Consider the following 20635-nt stretch of genomic DNA (forward strand, 5'->3'; position numbering starts at 1 on the left):
ACAGTTCAGTCTGAGGTTTTGACCGTCTCCTTGGGCACATATCGTTTCTCCACAGAGACTTGAGGACATTTGAGAGCAAAGACCACTCCTCCTTTTCCTTCGTGTCCTGCTAGAATACGGTCCAGCTCTTGCCTGCGTTCTTTCTAGTGGTTCGGGCTAAGCTGCTTCCCTTCCTGTAACCAAGCACAACGCTTTGTGACTAAAGCGCAATGTCCACATGGATGGTTAAAGGAAAGGTAAAAACTGAGTTTAAAACCATGATTCCCTCCATGATAATTACCAAAACCAAGATATGAAATTGTTCTTGCAACTGCAGACTACATTTGACTTTGATTTTTATTTCTACAATATAATATTGACAGTATACATTTGCTCATCGATTGTAACAGTGTATCACTCTGACACGACGCGTTAATAACAGGGGCTAGGGCAGTGAAACTGCTCTGTATGATGTAAAGCGATGGATACGGGACATTATACACTGTCCCACCCCACGGACTGCACAACACCAGGAGGGAGCCCCAGTGGAAACTGCGGGCTCTGGGTGACGATGACGTGTCAGTGTAGGCTCATCAATTGTGGCAAATGCCTGGCTCTCGTGGAAGACATCCACAGTCGGGGAGGCTGCGCGTGTGTTGGGGCGGGAGGTCCATGAGAGAGCTCTGTGCCTTCTGCTCAATTTTGCTGTGAACCTAAAACTGTTCTAAAAAATAAAGTGTGATTTTTTTAAAAAGTTCCAGCAAAGAAAACTATTATTTCAACGTAATAATAAAATAATAGGGGAACTATGGGTGGAGGGTGCGTGTATGGGAACTCTACACTATCTGCTCGATTTTCCTGTAAACGTAAAACTGCTCTAAAAAAAATAGTCTATTAATTAAAAAAAGAAAAGGGCAGTTATAGGAAACGTTCAGAGACTGGCCCCCTTTTGTCTCCTGACCTGTGAACAGCTTGGAGGCAGGCCTGACAAGTGCCCCATGAAAACTGCAAACTCGGTTAAGCCTCAATCCTTAAACCACTCTGATACTGTTGTTTGCTTAACTTAAAAGTGGGGAGGAGACCCTGATCCCATGGACGTAACTGCAATCCTGAATTTGCTGTTAGGCCCACCCGTGCGTTTCTTGATGATGTTGCTAAGGATGATTGTGTCACTGAGTAGCCCAGAGGTTGGTATGTTTGACAGCTTCATAGAAATTGCATTGTTCTGTGTGTGTTCTTCTGTAGCCTCATTTGTCACTTAATCGTAGGTTTTGAGACTGTTCCGATTCGGTGGGTATATTTCGAGTGCGTACATTCGCGCTGCTATGTAACGTTCCCGAGTGTGAACGCAGAGACCTTGTGCATCTGTTCTTGATGAACAAAAGGACAGTGGGCAGAGGAGAGGCCAGCCTACTCCAGCCAAGGAGCTAGGATGGGGAGACCTCAGATTCCGAGCTTGTGTGTGTGTGCCTGCTCGTTTACACACACACGCACACACTCCGAGTGGTGACTGTGGGGGTAGGCCAGGCTGGGTGTGATCAGAGAAGCAGCTGGAAGCTCATGTCAATCCAGAAAGCACCCCCAGCCAGGCCCGGTGCTGCTGGTATCGGGATTTTGAGCCTAACTCCTTTGCCGTCAGAAGTAGGCCAGCAGGCTTTTTGAAACCTGTTATGCACTTACAAAATATAAAACCACATCGAAGCAGAGCGCCACGCACACGTGATCCCACGGAAGCATCTGGTTGTTAAACATTAGTGCCAGCCGTCATCAGCTCTGCTCACGAGCACGCTGCTGATCTGCGGGAAGCCCCACCCCGCAGAGGGCCCGGGGAGCGCAGGGCCTGCAGCAGGTGGCGAGGCCACGCCCTCAGGAAGGCACTGGTGAGTCCTGGGACACTGACAGCAGTAACCATGGCGACAACGTGACTTATAACCCAGGGGTAGCCCCTGCCATTAGTGAGGGCTCTGTGCCAGGTCCTTCCAGACAGCGCCAGCAGCCTGCCACTCCCAGCTGTAGCATTGTTGACCCTGCTTTGCAGATGGGGGCTCCATCACTTGCCTGAGGTCACACACTGAGGTTGGGATCTGAACTCACGTCAGACTCAGAACCTGTGCTGAGAACTAGGCCAACTGGGTGAGGCAGGGGCAGCATCGGGTGCAAAATGCAAGGGGTTCTGGTTGTCGGGTGCTGACCCCAAGAGTGGGTGCCCCCTGGCAGTGTGTGCCCTGTGCTGTCCTGCCCACCCTGGGCTGGCCCTGCTTCTGCATGCAGCCCAAGGAAGGGTCTGCCTGGGAGACCCCAGGGTTGGTCCCTTGCAATGGGGCGATGGTCTCTGACGGCCCCCCGCCCAGTCTGTCTTGCCCCCTCCACCTGTCTCTCTCAGCCTCTCCTGCTCCTGGAAGCACATCCTATAAGTAACCCTCTGGGCCCACCCTCGGTGTCCCCCATAGTCCATGGGGAGAGTGTGCCCTGCCCAGCCTGTAAGCCCCAGCTTGATGCATCTCTTCCCTGGGCCCTCCGGCAGGCCTCTCTCACTTTCTGCTCTTTATTGTCACCCCCAACCCCCACCTCTGCCTTCTCCGGCAGGACTCTGAGCCCCTGGACGGAGGCAAGGTCTACCCCGCTCAGACCCTTGGGCTAACTCAGTCACTGGCGTGTACTCAGTCAGGGCTGAGTTTTAAAGGTGCCAGAGCAGCAGAGCAGCCAGCCCCGCTCTGTCCTTCCCAGTGCTGGAACCCCAGCGGGCACAGCTAAGCCCTCTGGCTCCACCACTCCTCAAGGAGGGTCCATCTTCAGGAGGGTCAGGTCACCCGGAGCCCAAGGACCCCCCCAGCCAGGTAGGCGGATTTCTCTGAGCACCTGACAATGGGAGCTGGGTCAGCCCAGGCAGGGTCTCCACAGCCCCCTGACCTCTTTCCAAATGCCATTACCAAGGGTCTTGCCTGGCAGGAGGGGCAGTGGCTTGAATCCCTGGAGGCAGAGACGCCAGCCCACCCACACGTCCCTCCCCTCAAAACCTGTCACACTCCTCTGACGTGACCTGGGCCGTGACCATCACCCTGGTCCCTGCAGCACAGGGACTGCCGGTGGCCGTTGGAGTTGGGGGAGCAGAACGGCCCCTTGTCCCTCCCACTGTGTCTTCTGGCCCCCGCCTGGCTTCCTTCCCCCCACCCTGTCTATCTCCCTCCCAGACACCCTGCCACTCACCTGCACCTCCACCCTGGGATGGATTTGGGGGAGCAGGGCACCTCCCGTGTCCACACGATGGCTCCGCCGATGAGAGCGGCATGTGCGAGCAGAGGAATATTCCACTGGTGTTAGTTTTTATATGAAATTACATATGCACCAGCTTAATGCACTAATGTCAGAGCAAATAAATATACATGGAAACAGCCAGCCCCCGCCTCGCTCTGCCGTCTCGCTCCGGCCCGGTGCTTATACTCCTGGGCTCCCCACGTCTTTAATCTTACTGATTCATTTTCCTGCCTTCAGTGTGGCATATTAATGTTAGGTCAAAAAGTATTTCATCAGTTTTTCTGAAGGTCTTATTTCATTTTTATTCAAGAATGTGTAATCCTGAGAAAAAATAATTACATGTGAGATCAACAGTGTAGCTCTGACCTGAATTCACAGAATCACAAAATCTCAAAACCAGAAAGGGAAGTTAGAGCCAACTCTCTCATTTCACAGAGGAGAAATTGAGGCCCAGAAAGAAGGAAGGACCATGGCCTACCCAGTATCTTAGCCAGTCTGTACCAAAGCCAGGCCTGACCCCTTGTCCTTCTCACACCCACCCCAGAACCCTCATAGGCCACGTGTAGACAGAAGGTGTTTACCTTGCTCATCTCATAAGAGAGCAAGTGTCTCGGGCCTGGAGGTGATTCACCAGACCAGACAACCACCACTCAGAAATGCTGTAATAATCGTAACCACTGCTGTCCCCTGAACTGCCCGGGGCCAGGCCCTGTGCTGAGCACTGTGCATGCTTCCCCTTACTGAATGCTCAGCTGCTACGATTGCTCCCATTTTACAGGTGCGAACCCTGAGGCACAGGGCAATCTGGAAACTCGTCGAGGCCACATAGGTAGTGAGTGAGGCGTCAGGATTTGCACTCAAGTTCATCTGGCTCCGAGGCTTACGCTAACCAGTACGCTACATTGCCAGGGGAGGATTATCCTCCTCAGGCAGGAAAAATATAGCTTCTAAGGCCCCGCAGAGGTCTAAGAGCCCACAAAACACTTGAGCATATCACCGGGGCCCTTCAGCACGGCCGCGAAGGACGGTTGTATCAGTTACCTATTGCTGCCACGAATTTAGCAGCTGCAGACAACACGAATATAATATCCTACAGTCCCAGGGTCGGAAGTCCAGCAGGTCAGGCTGGTTTCTCTGCTCAGAGTCCCACAGGCCAACTCCAGGCGTCGGCTGGACCACAGCCCTTGCTTCATGCTCTGGAGGAGATGCCACTTCTTAGCTCGTTCAGGGTGTTGGCGGAATTCAGCTCCTTCTGTTGGAAGGACAGATCCCTCTGCTTTGCTGCTGTTGGCTGAGGGCCACTGCCGGCTTCCAGAGGCCGGTCAGCCTCCCCGGCTGGTGGCCCCTTCCGCCTCCCAAGCCGGCAGCCACAGGTCAAGTCTCCCCCACCCTTCGCATCCTCCTGCCTCGTTGCATCTCTAACTCCTCTGCCCTCCTCTTTCACTTCTAAGGGTCCTTGTGGTGACATCAGGACACGTAATCCAGGCTAACGCCCCCATCTCAAGGTCCATGACCTTAATCACGTCTGCACAGTCCCTGCTGCCATGTGACAGATTCACGGGGCTGGGGACGAGGGTGTGGGCATCTGTGGGGGAACATCATTCTTCGTACTGCACGTGAAGACGGGAAACGCTCTAGTGGGACAGAACTTCAAGCGATGCTTCCTGGGAGCTGAGAAGACCCTGGGTGAGGGTCCACAGGGACTCCTGGCTGGGCTCACGGCTTGGCCAAACACTCAGGGACTGGGGAGGACAAGGCTGGAAGGCTGGTGACGAGGAGTCTTGGGGAAGAGACGTGTGGACAGTTTTCTCAAAATGGGCCAGAGGGTGAACGTACCTGTGTCCAGAGCCACATCATCCACCTCCAGCATCGTATTCTCCATGACTGGCACGTTCTGGACTACGTGACACGGCAGTGCTGTCATGCCCCGTGGGAGCGCTCGCCCGAAGGTCTCAGTGGAAGGAGGTCCTTCTCAGCGGTCAGTGGACAAGACGACTCCCCCATGGCCGTCTGCTGGCCTCCAGCTCCAGCGCCTCCAGTGTCTGTCCAGTGGCCCATGTGCGAAGTGGCCTTAGCGGCAGGAACGAAGGCTACACCTGGAAGAAACGACGAGAATCACCCGTCGGGGCTGACCTGACGCCCACCACTGTGGGGTGCCCAGTTTTCCAACTGCAGTCAACAATGTTCAGCCTCTGTTTGGAGTTAAATTGTATCCTCCCAAAAAAGATGTTGAGGTCCACACGCCCATCCCTGGGAATGTGACTTTATTTGGGAAGAGTTGTTGCAGATGTCGTTGCGTTAAGATGAGGTCATTGGCCCTAATCCAATATGATTTTTATAAAAAGGGAAATTTGGCCAGAGACAGACATGTGCAGGAAGAACGCCGTGGGAAGAAGACAGTGAAGGTCACGGTGACACAGCCACCGGCCGGGGCCTTGGTCCGGCTGCCGAGATGAGCACCACAGGCCGAGCGGCTTGTAAACAACAGGAATTTCCTTCTCACAGTCCTGGAGGCTGGAACGGCAGCAGGACCAAGGTTCTGTGAGAACCTCCCGTGGACCACAGGTGGCCGTCTTCTCGTCGTATCCTCACACAGCTGAAACCTGGAGGGCCTCTTTTCTCAGGGCACTGATTCCATTCACGGGGGCTCCACTCCCATGACCCAGTCGTCTCCCAGAGGCCCATCCTAATACCATCACACTGGGGGTTAGGATTTCAGCCTCTGAGTTTTGGGAGCACCAAACATTCAGTCCATATATCCAAGGAACACCAAAGCTGGCCGGCAGACCACCGGACGCGGCGAGAGGGCGTTAGACCAGATTCTCGCTCAGGGCCGCAGACGGAACCAGGGCCGCAGACGGATCCAGCCCCGCCGACAGCTTGAGCTCGGACTTCTGGCCTGGACTGCGAGAGAACAGGCTTCTGCTGTCTGAGCCGCCTCTCGTGAAGTCCTTGCCATGGCAGCCCTGGCAGAGTAATGAGCCTCAAAACCGGTGGTCACTCTGGGGGACCACACCTCCACCTGGGTGGGCCCACAGCATTGCGCCCCTTTGGATGGAGTGACAGCAACTTCCCCTCCTGGAAGGAACACGGTTTGCGGGTTTGGGTTTTCTCTCCCTGCCTGCCATGATCTGCCATTCCTAACCTCCCCGAGAGCCCTAAATGCATCCCATGCACCATCGCTTCCCATCAGGGACCTCGTTTCGCGGGGAGGGACATAGGGCTGTGGGCGTGTGCAACCGGCTGGAGGGCACAACAGAACGGCTCATTGAAGACTCGTTTTCCCAGGGCCTGCGGGAGCTCTGTCCTTGTCAGCCTGAGTCCACTTCTAACGCAGGTGACGTGGCTTTCAACCTGCACCTGAGCTAAAGTGTTCTTCTCCCATCGTCCCAACACCGGGATCAGTAAAGGAGGCGAGGAAGTGGGAGTGACACGCGATCACACGCTTGTGACGGCTGTGCTTCCTGGCCCCGCGCCCCCGCCGTCTGCTGGTTTCGGGGTCCTCATACTCACTAGGTCCACCAAGGGCCCTCAGCAGTGGCCATTCTTTACGCCGTGTGCAAAGCGGCCAAAGGAAGGGCCATGCTGGGTGACTGAACCCCACAATTCAGGGTAACCAGAGTGGGGACAGGAAAAGCACAGCTGTAGGTCGGGGGTCCCCGGGGAGCGTCCCGCGCCGCCATGGCCCACACCGAAAGTTGACGAAAGCCTGCACCACCTTCCGCAGGGCTCAGACCATCGGAAACGGAGGTGCGAGATGTCCCCACAGGTAAAGACTCTCAGCCACTGGAGGTGCTGGCTACCTGCAAAGGGGACAAGGGACGGGTGAGGAGAGAAGTCGAAATGCCACCGACGGCCTCCAGCAAGCATGTCACCCGCCCCGCCTTTTCCTCCCCGCTGTCGTTCACACATACACACGTAGCTCACCTCCTCTTCGCTCCCTTCCCTTTACGTCCGCGTCCTGTACAGGTTCGCGGACGGTGGTGTGGGAGGCAACGAGCCCGCAGTTACGGAAGATGGAGGCAGGGCAGGAAACGGCCCTGGACCTGAGCCGGCCACGGGGCTGATGGCACCTAGGATGACCCCTCTGGGGAGGGTGAATGGTTTGAGGGGAATCTGGTGGGAACCTTTTCACAGAAGTGTAGATTTGGGATGAAGGGTGAGCAACAGACAAAATAGTGAACTTTGCCATTCTTTAAGAACTGTATTTACCAAGATTCAGTTGCAGAAAACAGAATCCACTCTAGCTTTCATGATGGGAGAGAGTTTATTGCAGGGCACAAGAGGGCTTGAGAATCCCGGGGCAGGGGGTTAGCTTAAGAAATAGCCTGTAGGGTGAGCACCTGCAGGACCCTCGCCCAAGGTCACACCATGGTGCAGGGCCGTCATGGCTGTGGCAGATGGTGAGGGCCGACCCTCCATCTCGGCTGCCCAGCTGGGACCCCCTCCAGGGCCGGGGCATCCTGCCTCCCGTCAAAGGAACTGGGAGCAGCGGACATGCGATGTCCCACTTCCCTGGCAGCTGGGGTCAGTCCACGACCTGGACTCCGCCAGTCAGATGCTCCCACCCAGACTGCAGTGGGGGAACATGGGCCTGGGCCCCAGGCCTCAAGGAAAACAGGGCTGCCTGGGATGGGACCCCCCAGCCCACATTCTGGAGGGAGCTGACACTTCCACTGGGGAACAAGCAGCCCACTGAGCCCAACAGAGCAGTGGCAATATGAGCAGAGTCCCTCCCATCTCCCTCCAGAGCCCCCTCTGCCCGTCCCAGGAGGCAGGCGTGCACCAGTCCCCAAATGAACGCCGAGCTCCCTGCCTCCAGGTGGATTTGGCTGATGCGGAATCCAGGCCACGACGGGAGGGAGGGAGGGCGTGTGGTCAGGGACTTCATCTCTGTGTCCCTCCCCAGGGGGCCCGCGGCCCTGGCCCTCACAGTCAGTGTCCTGCAGCCCGACCTGCTTTGTGGGCCTTCTCCTGAGCCCTGGGACGTGCCCCACCCGCCTTGTGCCATGGGTCCTAGGACAGGGACAGCTGGTCTGCAGCTCCCCCAGGTTCCTGCATTCTCCCCTGCGTTTGCCCTTCACCACACACCTTTGTAAATGGTCCCTTTCCAAAGCTCCTGAGGGAACCCTCTGTCCTCCAATGGGATACCAGCTTTCACGGAATGGGTGCTGGACGGCCCCCCAGCGGGTGGGGACCTCACCATGAGCACACGGCTGCAGGAGGACTGGTGCATGCACAGGGAAGGAACAGCAGAGAGAATCAGCTGGCAGTGAGCAGGATGCAGGACGGGAGAGACCAAGGTGAGGATGCGAAGGGAAGCCGGGGTCAGACGGGAGAGACAGCCACGTAGCACATCAAGGAGTTTCGCCTTTACTCTGCAAGAAGAGGGAAGCAGCTGGCACAGAGTCAGGACCGAGGCCAAGGTCAGCCTGGGGCGGTAAAGGCGGCCTCTCGTCCGTGGATTGGAAGCACCCCCACATCCAGCTTCACTGTCCAGGAACACGTCCGCGAGATTCCAGCAGAAGCCCAGGCTCGCCCTCAGCATCCTCCTCGGCACAGGCAGCCACTGCGAGTCCGTCCTGGAGAAGCCCCCGGTCGGGCCTCTATACCAGCCCTGCCCACGCTGCTCCGGGAGGCTGCTTTGGGGTTGACGGGGAGGCAGGTCTGCAGTCGGGGTCACATGGCCAACGCCTGGTGCGATTTCTGGCACAAAAGCAGGGGTTCGCTAAGTGTTTGCAGGAGCAATGACGAGTCGGTGGGCCTGGGAGAGCGGCCTGGTCCCAGAGGAAGGTGGTGGCAGAGACAAGGTGAGAATCCATGTCCCCTCCCAGCCCTCCCCCGGGGACTGCACACCAAACCTCCACAGGCATTGGCTCCACGCACGCCAGCCGGCTCCGATGAAGGGGTGGCCCCACCAGCCTCGTCCCGGAAGGAAAGCAGCTGGCACTGCCCAGCGAAGCTCGTGGTGGGGGCCCGGCCAGAAGGCCACTCGCCAGGCTCTGCCAGGCCAGGTTGCAGCTGCCGCGGGAAATCAGCTTTTCCTCCGGGGGCCAGAACAGCAGCCTCTCGCCAGGGCCCCGTCCCACCATCCCGCCCTTCAGTGGGTCCTCATTTCAGCAGGAGGTCAGGGCCACAGCAGGCAGCAGGGCAGACCCACGGCAGCAAGACCAAGCACCCGCACCAGGCTCCAGGTGCCCGAAGGATGGAACCCCCAGGGCAAAGGACCTCTGAGCCCTGCTGAGAGTGGGTGGTGGTCAGTGCACATGCTCAGGCCATTTTGTCCCCGACAAGTGAGATCAGCGGCTTTGGTTGCAGTGCGCTGCTTTCTTGGGGTTCGTTCAGATCCTGACAGTGTCCTTGGGTCTGGGAGCTGGTGTGTGGCTGCTGGGCATGCTGCCACCCTGGAGACATAAGTGTCTTCTGTGGGGAAGAAGGGTGTTTGAGGGAGCAGAGGAAACCTGGGCCTTTAGACATGGCCCTTCCCCAAGAAAAAACAAGGCCCCCACCCCCACCCCTGGTGTAGGATTAGAGGCAGGTCTGGGGGGCTCCAGGATCCTCAAATTCCTCTTTCCTCACCCCAAAACATTCACTCCCCCTCCAATACAAATGCTCACCTCGCGTGTACCTGCCCCATGAACAAGCCATCATTCATTCATTCATTCATTCACTCCATCCCACCCACTGAGCACCAGATTCTGTGCCCAGGTTCGGTGGCCTCTGCTCTCGTGGCACTTGCTGCCTTGTGTCTGGAAGTCAGACTGGCCATGGCCGGGCCGCGCCCCCCCCCGTGAGAATGGAACAGCAACGGTCGTCCATCCAGAGCCTTGTACGTGCCATGAGCTGCGCTGGGCGACGGACGGACCTTGTTTCCCATCAACCCTAGAATCCTCTCAGGTGGGTGGCACTGCCCTCATTTTATAGAATGGGAAACTGAGGCTCCATGAGGTTACTCACCGACCTGCTGGTAGCAGAAAAATGGCCCCATGATGCCCACGTCCTAATCCCCAGGGCCCGCAGCCTCGGGGCATTAAGGTTGCAGGTGGAATGAAGGCTGCTGATCAGCCAACCTCACAAGAGTGACAATCAGACTACAGGGAGGACCTCCATGTAATCACAAGGATCCTTAAACGTGGAAGAGGCTGGTGGAAGGCAGAGTCGGAGCGATGGCTGTGAGGAAGACAGAGGGAGGGGCCGCCAGCCGGAGAGCACGGACAGGCAAGAAAACAGACTCTCCCCGGCACCTCTGGAAGGAACCAGCCCTGCGAAGCCGTGACGGCAGCCCAGAGAGGCCCCTCGTGGATTTCTGACCTACAGAGCTGTAAGAGAGTAAATTCGCATTGTGTTGAGCTCCGGCATTTGTGGGAACTTGTTACAGTGGCCATGGAAACTCGGAGCTGGTGTGACAGCCTGGACCTGAGTCTGAGCACAAGGGTCCCTGGGATGCAGGGCCAGGCAGGGAGCAGAAAGGGAAACTGAGCCCCACCGTGGCTCGGCCCTGGGGGAGAGGGGGGCAAGGCCCTGAGGTCAGGCCCAGCTCACCTTAGAGAGGTGCTGGGCCTCACCGTCTCCTGAGCAGGGTCCTGGTTCTGCTGTCCATTCACACTGGCCTCCCTCCACACACTGGCAGGCTCCTGGCTCGCTCTGGCCTCAGTTTCCCCATCTGGCATGTTAGTCTTGGGCCTCGGCCCCCAGTCCCAAGTGGGGATCGTGGCCCAGCACGTGGACCTCCCCTCCCCAAAGATGTCGCTGGGGTTTAGGAGTTTAGGCAGCTGGACGAGTCTGCCCACTGGCCTCCCATGAGAAACAGCCCGAGGAGGCGCAGGTCCAGCCTGCCGTCCACGCCTCAGTCACCCCCGTGCCCCTCTGTGGTTGCCCCCCTCCCGTGAACTGCAGATCCCTTTTCAGAAGCTGTCGGGACTGGCCCCCGGCCCCAGAAACATGAACTTCACATAAGGTCCTCCCCGATTCCAGGGTCCTCATCCCCTGGGCCTTTGGAAGCCCCGTTTGTGGACTCTCGGGTGGGGCATGACGGCCCCTGGGCGTGGGTACCCGGAGGAGGCAGCTGGTCCGATGCGATCACAGAGTGTCCGTGGGTGGGTGTGGGCTGTGAGCCGGGCTGCCAGATAAATTGCACGACTCCCTGTTAAATCTGAATTTCAGAGCAACAACGAATAATTTTGTTCGTGTAGGCATGTCCTAAATATTGCATGGGGCGGACTTGTAGTAAAAAATTATTTGTTGTTGTTTCTCCGAAATTCAGATGTACCTGGGCATCCTGATTTGTTTGGTTCATTTGCTAAATCCTTACGGAGGGAAGAGTGTGTGTAAGTGGGGTCAGGCGGGGGGTGCATTTTGATGTTATATAAACACCGAGCCTGGTTTTCCCGTGACATTTCTCAACCAAGATAAAAAACACTGAAAGATGGGACGCACTTAAATCTGCCCGTAAATGACAAGGAAGAAAATGCTGGAAGGTGTGGACGGCCTTTCCAGTAACCTAAAACAGCTCCCCAAACGTGCTGGATTCCAAGGGGCAAAGTGTGCGTGCCCGGGCTGCCTGTCCTTGGTGGAACCTCAGGCTTTTGCAGAAGCAGTTAACTCCGCTGCTGTCTGTGCTCCCGAGGAGCAGTCAGGCCCTCAATTCCCAGGCTTGTAAAGCATCCTTCACAGACGTTGTCAGCTCCCGACAGAAATTACTCCCTGTCTTGTACGGCCTGGCAGAGCTGATGTGCGCGGGACTCGGGGCCCTTGTAAACCTGCCAGCGTCTAAAACACGAATTCAGAAACATCGCAGGCAAACCGAAGAAGCTTAAATTGAAACCCTGAAAGCAGCCCTCCACAGTCCTACTCCACCAGCAGACACTGGGAAAAGCTGGGACACCCGGCTGAGGGCTAAAAATGCCTTCCCTTTGGCAAAAAAGGAGCTGCCGAGGAGGTTTTCATGTTTTGACGTTTTCTGGCTATATTTTAGACTAACCCTTTGAAAACTCAAAAATGAGGTCAGGTTTCCTGATTTGGCCTCACTCCTCTCTTCCGTCTCCATCGCCTCTTTCTTTAGCCTTATAAACCTCGTTTCTGGGGACGGAGTGGACTTGGGGAGAAGGTCCTTGTCGTCCAGGGAGGTTGTGAGCTGACCCGTCCGGGCAGAAGTCCAGCTGGAGGAAGAGCCTGATGTGGCAGCCAGGCGGCCCCGGAGGATGCACTGGAGAGGCACCGTCGGGACTGGAGTCAGCACTGCCCGCTGTGCACAGGCCACGAGGGCGCCAACCTGCCCTGAGGTGGCTGAAGGACAGCCCGGCGCCAGCCGTCCCTGTCCCCAAACATGCCCCAGCCCCAGCTTGTATACTCTCAGCCCCTCCTCCAAGAAGATCCGGGGAAACTCAGATCCATGCGGCGAGCCCTACCCCCAGGACCCAAAGCAGCTGGTGCTCACTCGGGGGCTCCAGCCCTCGGCCCCTGGCCCTCCAGTGGGGACACGGGGTCAGCCCAGCGCTGCTAGGCAAGAGAGGACAGTGCCAGAATGGAAAGTTAACGGGGCACCGAGTCCTCCCGGCTCCTCTTGGGGAGGGAGCTATGGTGACCGAGGGGGGTTGGGTCAGGTGGTCCTGATGCTGCGGGGAAGGCACGTAGAGGGAGAAACCCATGTGCCCTCTGACATGCCTTTGATTTTCCATCGTGGACGACCACGTGGTTAAAAGTACTGATTGCCAGTGCACACGAGAGTATAATAAACATAATGTAATCTAATGTATTATAATATAATACACTGCACTACAATACAACGTAATGGCTGGGGATGGCCTGCTGGGGACACACCAGAGTGAGGAGCCGTGCACGCCTGGGTGGGCGCTGCCCTCGGCCACGGGGTGCAGCTGAGCATGAGCAGGGCCAGCAGCAGCAGCACAGCCAAGGGCTGGTTGACATGTCCCTCAAAATGTCCGTTTTGTCACCAAGTTCTAGAACACAAAGGAAAGCGAAGACAGCCATCTTGGAGCTGCTTTTGCTTTGAAAGGAAATTTAATTGAAGACCAAAGCGTGTTTGGTGCCACATGACCTGGTTTTCATTGTTTTCACACGGTGACCCAGAGCAAGCAGCCGAGGGGCCCAGACCCGGGAGCGGGCGGGCGGCCGTGGGGCTGGCACGCTGGCTCTCCTCGCTCCCTCCCCCGGGGCAGACGACGCCGGGCTCTGATCCACCGTCACCAGGAAAAGCTCCCCGGCCCGGAGCGGTTCAGCGGCTTGGATTCCGTCTAAGCTCTGATGCACAGCTCCGAGGCTGTCTGCTTCTCGCCAGGGTCGTTATGGGACTTCGCTCCAGCCTGTCTCCCCCACAGACCGGGGAGTCTGCCCAGGCGGGAGCTGTCCAGCCACTACTCTGATCCCCGCTTCGAGTAGAGCGCCCTGCGTATTCCAGAAGACCCTCAAGATCTCTTTGTGGAAGGAACCAAGGAGTGAAGGAAGACACACGGGCTGCTCGGCCCCACGTTTACTGGTTAGGAAAAGGTATGGTCTGACTTCAGGCTCGAAGAACCCGGCTCTCAGTGGAGAAGAAAGAGGAGGAGGCAGAGTCCATCCAAGTGTCCTCACGACCCACGGCGTTCACTCCTTCTGGGGCTGTGCAGGGCACCTGCTGTGTGCCCGAGGGCCGTGCCAGACACTTACTGTATGCCTGAAGGCCGTGCGGGACGCCCACTATCCGCCCAAGGGCCATGTGGGATGCCCACTGTCTGCCCAAGGGCCGTGCGGCACCTGGGAAGAGGGAGTTCTGCTCTCGGGAATGAAGGAATGAATGAATGACTTTCCCATTGCCGCCGTGAGCAACCTGAGCTGCTTCCGGTCCAGGTCCCATGACTGACTTCCGCCTGTGGATGGGGCGCAGGGGCAGAGGGCGACGAAGCAGGGAAGGGGGCTTCGTGGGCACTGCCGAGCACGTGCCGTGGCGCCCACTCCAGCACCCTCGAGGTCCTGAGCCGGCCCTTCTGTCCACCGTGGACGCAAGTCCCCCTTGTTCTGACCACAGTGTCCTGACGGCCACAGTGAAAATGGTCTGTGGGTCCCAGAGGCCCGCCCAGGCCCAGCTCCGGAGGTGCAGCCCAGGGTGGGCTGAGCACAGGGCTGAGGGGACGGCCGAGCGGGGCCTGGGAGTGTCAGGAGGGCTGGATGGTGCCCCAGGCCCCTTTTATGGGCTAGGGATGAAGCAGTTAGAAGGCATTCCATGACGCTTCCAGCCGCTGGACCAGACCCCGAGGGGCTGTAAGCAGGAAGGAGTCTTTGCCACCTCGTCTGTCCCATCCTGCTCTTCTCCTGTGTACAGACCCGATGGGCTGGAGAGCAATGCCCAGAGCCCTGAGCTAACCTGGCTTGCCCTCCGAGCTATGTGGCCATGGACAAGCGTCAGACCCTCTCTGGGCCTGGATTTGTATCTGTGAAGCAGGAAGCATGGCTACCTCATGGGTTGTGGGGGAGGCCGCCTGAGCCAGCACCCAGCCACTGTTCATTTGGTCATGGGAGAGCGAAGGGGCCAGGCTGGGCCGAGGTGCTGGTGCCCACCCTCGGGCACTAACCGTTGGGACGGGATCCTGACCCCGGGTTACAGCACCAAATGGTGACCTGCAGGCCAGAGGGAAGACACGGTGCTGGGGACGTGGGCCGAGGCCGTGCTGGGCAATGATGGCAGAGGGGCACAAGCAGTGAGGGTCTAGGGGCCAGGTGAGGAGTCAGGCCTCCACGCTAAGGACAACCGGAAGTCCCTAAGGAAGGACATCCAGCGGCCGGTGGCAGAGTGGTTAAGTTCTCGCCATCTGCTTCAGTGGCCCGGAGTTCACCTACACGGCTCATCGAGCCGCTCGTGGCAGGTGCCCCACATACAAAATAGAGGAGGATTGGCACAGACGCTAGCTCAGGGCCAATCTTCTTCACAAGAAAAAAAAAGAAGAAGAAGAAGAAGGGGGTACAGTGAGTGCAAAGACTGTGCATCCCCGGGGCCTTGGCCACATATGGACCCTACATCCAAGGGTCACTGTGGAGGTGAAATGAATCCCCATGGAAGGGGCCTGGTCACTACCGGCTTGGTGCATTTGAGGGGGGACAAGTAGAGACAGAGGCACCTGGGGTCAAACCCCAGCTCTGCCCCTCCAGGTCTGTGCACCCTTAAGCTACATCCCTAACCTCTCTGAGCCTCCTCTTCATCGCCTACAAAGGGGAATAATAATAGTTCCTGCTGTGTGGGGTTGTCGTGAGGATTACATCAATATATGCAAATGGTGCCCAGCGACAGCTCAGTAGATTCTGTTATCACGACAAACTGACGGGGTGTGTCACGAGATCCCCACCCCGTGTTTGGAGCAGGAACACCGCTCTCTCCGAACACGCCCTCCCGGCCGGGGCCTGCACTGCACGGCTGCCCACGGCTCCCGGGACCCGCTCTCCCCTGTTTGAGGGGCTTCGGAGCCTGTGGGCGTCAGGCTGTGTCCGGCGTCCTGGGCTGGGCGCTCCCGTTCCGTCAGCATGTGGCAGCGCTTGTCCTGGGCCCTACGCGGCTGACCCCAGGGCCAGGCATGGAGGTGGGACCCAGACCCTTGCCCCAGACAGCCTCATCCCCAGGTGACCGGGCAGATGCTGATGACCACGAGATGCTGACGCTCCACGGGAGGAAGATGGGGGACCAGCCGCGTCAAGAGCAGAGGCGGCCGCGGGGGCTGCCCCGCGGTGTCCTCCAGGGCTGAGGCCGGGGCGCACGGAGCGCAGGGGGCATCAAGCTGCTCCAGTGCTGGTGTCCAGCGGCAGGCTGGAGCCCACGCACCCTAGAACAGTGGAGGGCACCACAGCTGCCTGAGCCGGGCCATCATCTCAGCTGCTGCAATGGGGCCCACCTGAGTCGCCCCCCACGGGCAAGCCTCCTGCTGATGGCTCCCGGCCCTGGTGGGCAGGGTCAGGTGGGCTTCTCTGCCACGGTGTTGAGCCCCTGAGGGCCACTGGGTCCTGGCCCCTGGCCTGAGGCCCTCCAGGGCATAGCTTGTCAGCCTGAGCAAGAAACCTCGTAATTCTCTGCTGCCAGGAGGCCCAGCCCAGAGGGGGCGTCCAGGTTTGAGGGTGGCCCAGCCCCAGCACCCCATCCACCCACAGCTGCCTGAGAAGCTGCACCCCACACTCTCTCTGTGACGACCGGAGGATGTCAGTGCCCCAGCCACGAGGCCAGGAGCCCCACAACCGCCCCTCCTCAGAACAGGGGGCCACAGCAGGGGCTGAATCGCAATCCCCGTGAGCACCAGGCGCCCCTCATCTTAACGATGGGAGGCATTTTTGTAGCAATAAAAATAGATTTAATAACCAGACAGCGATATTACTTTTTTTGGGGGGAAAAAAAACTCGAGGTTGTAAATATTCATTGCTGCTCCCCATGAGATCTCCGGGGTCGTGTTTCAGAAAGAGAACACGCACGTGCGCGTGCACACGCATGCTCCCACGCAGGCACACGCACCCCTGACGGCGGCCGCGCCAGCTCTCTGCTGTGCAGAGGCAACAGACCCTCATTTTTTTTATTGGAAGCAGGAGGTGCTCCCTCCACCTGGAGCCACGGGATGTGATTTCCGGAGCCTTCCCCGACCCGGGTTCCTTCTCCCTCCATCACACGGGGGTCCTGAGTGGGGAAGCTCAGAGCCCTGCGGGGGACGGTACCAGGTGGGGAGCCCGGCATCCCAAGGCCGCGCCCGGTGTGGGCTGGGGCCCGTGATTTGTCCCATTCGGTCAGTAAGGGAAGCTGCCAACAGCTCCACCCGGAGGGGCCGGCTTCCAGCGCCTAAATGCAGGAGGAGGAAAAGCCCCTCCACACCCTGCCAGCTGAAGCCCTGATTTCTCGCCTCCGGGGACATGCGGTGTCTCCACACTTCACATTTTCATCCACTCAGCAGAGCCACTGCAGGCCTCCCCTGCCTGGGCACGGTGGCGCACCCTGGCGGGGAAGCTGCCTCTTGGAGGCCAGAGGCCAGCACGGGACTGCGGACCAGCATGACCACTGCTCTAGGTGGCAGGGGCAGAGCAGCCCAGGACCTGGTGACAAAGGCAGCCCTGAGAGGCAGCAGGACCTCAGCAGACGGGGTCCAGGTAAGGGCGTGCTGCAAGACTTTATCCTGAAGCAATAGGGAGCTACAGAGGGTGTTAGAGCAGAGGTGTGGCAGGTCAGATGTGCATTTGGAAAGATTATTCTTGTGATACTGTCGGGACGAGATGGGTGAGAGGCAGGCAGGACACTGATTATGGGGTGAGTGCCCCAACCCCAGGGAGACAAGAGAAACTGACCAACAGCAGGAGGGCTTCTCCTGGAGAGGGCAACTCAGACTCAGGGAGTGGCCCCTGCTCTGAAAGGCTCTTGTCGGGAGGCAGCGACAGGCACTCCTGGGCCCCTCCAGGGCAAGGTGGAGCCCAAGGAGGGTTTGTACCTCAGCCATGGAACAGGCCTTGCGAGGGAAATGAGCCACCCGCGCGCGGCGGTGTCTCCCCAGGGCAAGGGACCGACTCATCCTCTCTGACACAGCGCCCTGGACAGGATTCCTCTCCTGGGGGCAGTCTGGCCAGTGGACCCCAAGGCCCCGCTCACAGGCCCCCCAGCACCCATGGGATGCCGCCCTGGAGATTGGCCCCAGCATCTGGAGATTCGGAAGTTTTCTGACGCCCTCCGTCAATATCCGTTAGGTCCCTCTCCCGGTCCTTAGAGCCTTGCTCCGAAACTCCAGCAGAGCCAGCATGCGGCTGCTACCTGTCCCCCGACATCGGGCAACCCTGCCCTTCCCGAGGGGCTGGGTCCAGGGGTGGAAGCTCAGGCACCAGGTGGACCAGGGCCCCGACTTCAGGCAGAGGTCCGCCCGGTGCCCTGGCTGTCTCAGCTCGCAGCCGGCACGGGTGCCCAGCACATGCGGGATTCGGGGAAACCACTCTGCCCGAGGCCACAGCGCCACGTGGAGCGGCCGTCTGGAGAGGCTGCACGTCGGGGCTCCCTGCTGCCTGCCGCCACGTTGCACGACTCCGGGGGCACCGGCCACAGGGAACGAAACAGGCCCGGGCCCCTGGGAGGCTGGCGGGAGGGGCCCGCTCTCGACGGGAAGACGCTGGGCGGAGTATTTCTCTCCTCATTTGCAGATGCAGCACAGGCCCCTCAGCCCCGGACTAATCTAGCGGGGTCCCGCTGGGGCGCACCCCGGGCCCCCTGCTCCCTGGCAGTCCGTGTCCTGCTGAGCCAGCACTGATCCCGCTCCTCCCCGTGGTGAGGACGAGCGACCTTGCCTGCCCTTGACTCTCCTTCCTTTTCCTGGGGTCTGCCTGTCGCCCACAACCTGCGCCGCCCTGCGTTCGTCCCCAGGCCGGTAGCTGCGTCCCTGAGGACCCAGAGCTGCCGCGGCCTGGCTGTCGCTGCCGGGCGGTGGTCTGCGTCCCCGGCCTCCCACCTGTGTCAGTGGGACACCCCGCAGCAGGCAGGCGCTCGTGTTTTCAGAGCGGCCAGCGCTCCCGCAACTCCGGAGGCATCGCCTCTTCCCCCAGGGCTCCCACCGAGGCTCCGCCGTGATGGGCCTCCCGTCCCCTTGCGTTCCTAATCCTGGCCCCCTGAGGGACCAGGCAGGCGAATCCTGCGCCTTCACGGGAACGTGGCCTGGAGCTGGTGGGCTCCCCGCTCTGCACACCTTTGAGGCCACCTCGTGTCCCCAGGCCGCCAGGCCGGCCACAGTGGGGACAGCTCACCTGAGACGGGTTTGTGCCCTCAACTCAACCTGCGGAGAAGGGAGCAGAAAGGAGGGCTCTGCGCAGCACCTCCTCCTGCCCTCAGACCACCGTGTCAGGGCCCCTCCACTGGGGAGGCCATCCTGGCTCTCAGGATGGGTTCAGGTCCCTCTGCCACCCACCTGGGGCCCGCACACAGGCGCGTGGCACACGGTCCTGTCCTACGCTGCCAGTTCTCACAGCGTCCCCCCGGCAGCTAGGGATTCGCACCACAGGACCTCCTGGGCGCTCCTCTCCGCTCTGTGGCTCCAGTCTCATTCTGGGCCGGCCCAGGGCCATGGGGAGAATGGCGGGGCCTGGAGGATGGAGGGCGGAGGGTCCCTCAGCTCCCCAGCCTTGATCAGCCAACGCCAGCTGCCCCCATCTGCCCTGAGAGCATCTGATGACGCCCGAAGGTTGTCGCAGCTGCTTCTTGTGACTAAGACCCCTGAGGAGGGTCTGAGGCCCCTTGAACCCTCTTAGACTCGGCCTGAGGCCCCAGCAGGGCAGATGGAGCGGTCTTGAAGCTCCCAGAGGGACGCTGTGGCCCTCTGAGCCCTCCTGGCTCAGGAGTTGGGCCTCCAGTGTGAACCTGGAGACAAGCGGGGGCCACCACAGCGGCACAGCCCCTCCCCAGCCCTGCCTGCCCTCTCTGATCACCTTTCAGGCCCCGCTGTCTCTCCGCAAAGGAAGAGCTGCTCCCGTGCCTGCAGGGCCCGTGTCAAGGGACCGTGTGCCCACCAGCCCCTCTGCCCGTCCCCACCACCACCCCCGCACTCATCCCACAGCTCTGCCCTGTCCCCTCGACCCCTGGGGGAACATCGGGTTTATGGGCTGACATCCCATCCGACCAGGGAGAGAGCAGTGCGCAGTCAGAGGCGCGACACAGACTGTGAAGCCAAGCCCCCCACGCCTCACGGCAGCGCAGAGTGGAGAACGGCCAACCAGGGGCCACCATCGGAACGGGGCCTTCAGGAACAAGGAGATGCCCCTCAGGCATCTGGGGAACGTGCGTCTCACCTGACAGAGCGGGCTGAGAGAGACATCACCAACGGGCGCAGGGGGCTCACCACCCATCGGGCCTGAGGGTTCCCTGGCCTCTGGAGCCACCAAGCCCTCTCTGGAGATGGGACCCATGCAGGAGCCCATGGGGAAGACCCCAGAGAGGCCCAAAGCCCACCAGTCAGCCCTGCCCCCGCGCATCGCACGGCTCTGAGGAGCCCCTGACAGGCGAGGGCCCCGGGGAGGTGCCGCACCTGACCCTGCGGGACACCCCTGCTTCACTCTGACCCCCGCATGGCGTCCGTTCCTGGTGTTATAGCAAAAATGGGTCGGTTTGGTTATTTCTAACTGGGTAATTGGCTAGTGAGACGTCAGTCAAGACCCCACAAAACATGAAGGTGCTGGAACTCTGGGACCACGGCCAGCGTCGCGACTGGGATGCGAGAGAGCCGGTGGGGGGCTGCTCGCCCCCTCCCTGAACCAGTTCCCGTAACAGTCAACTTCCAGGTAACACTTCCTGAGCACCTGCCACATGCGATGCTCACCGCTGGAGATGCGGCAGGAAAGTCCGTGTGCACACGTCCTAGACGTGGAATAAATGGGTGACGTGTTAGGAGACAGTACGTCTGCTGTTCACACAGAAGAA

General features: G+C 59.4%; 1 long non-coding RNA gene across 1 annotated transcript; it reads right to left on the reverse strand.

Moving 5' to 3' along the window:
- Positions 1-317: 317 nt before the first annotated feature.
- LOC138920687 (uncharacterized) lies at positions 318-5432 on the reverse strand. The gene is made up of 4 exons (XR_011432337.1): positions 5071-5432; positions 4276-4486; positions 3187-3555; positions 318-703 (listed from the first exon to the last, which is right to left on the reverse strand). It is a non-coding gene; the product is annotated as an uncharacterized lncRNA (long non-coding RNA).
- Positions 5433-20635: the final 15203 nt, after the last annotated feature.

The sequence above is a fragment of the Equus caballus genome, chromosome 25 (genome assembly GCF_041296265.1).
Source record: "Equus caballus isolate H_3958 breed thoroughbred chromosome 25, TB-T2T, whole genome shotgun sequence".
Taxonomy (NCBI): Eukaryota; Metazoa; Chordata; class Mammalia; order Perissodactyla; family Equidae; genus Equus; species Equus caballus.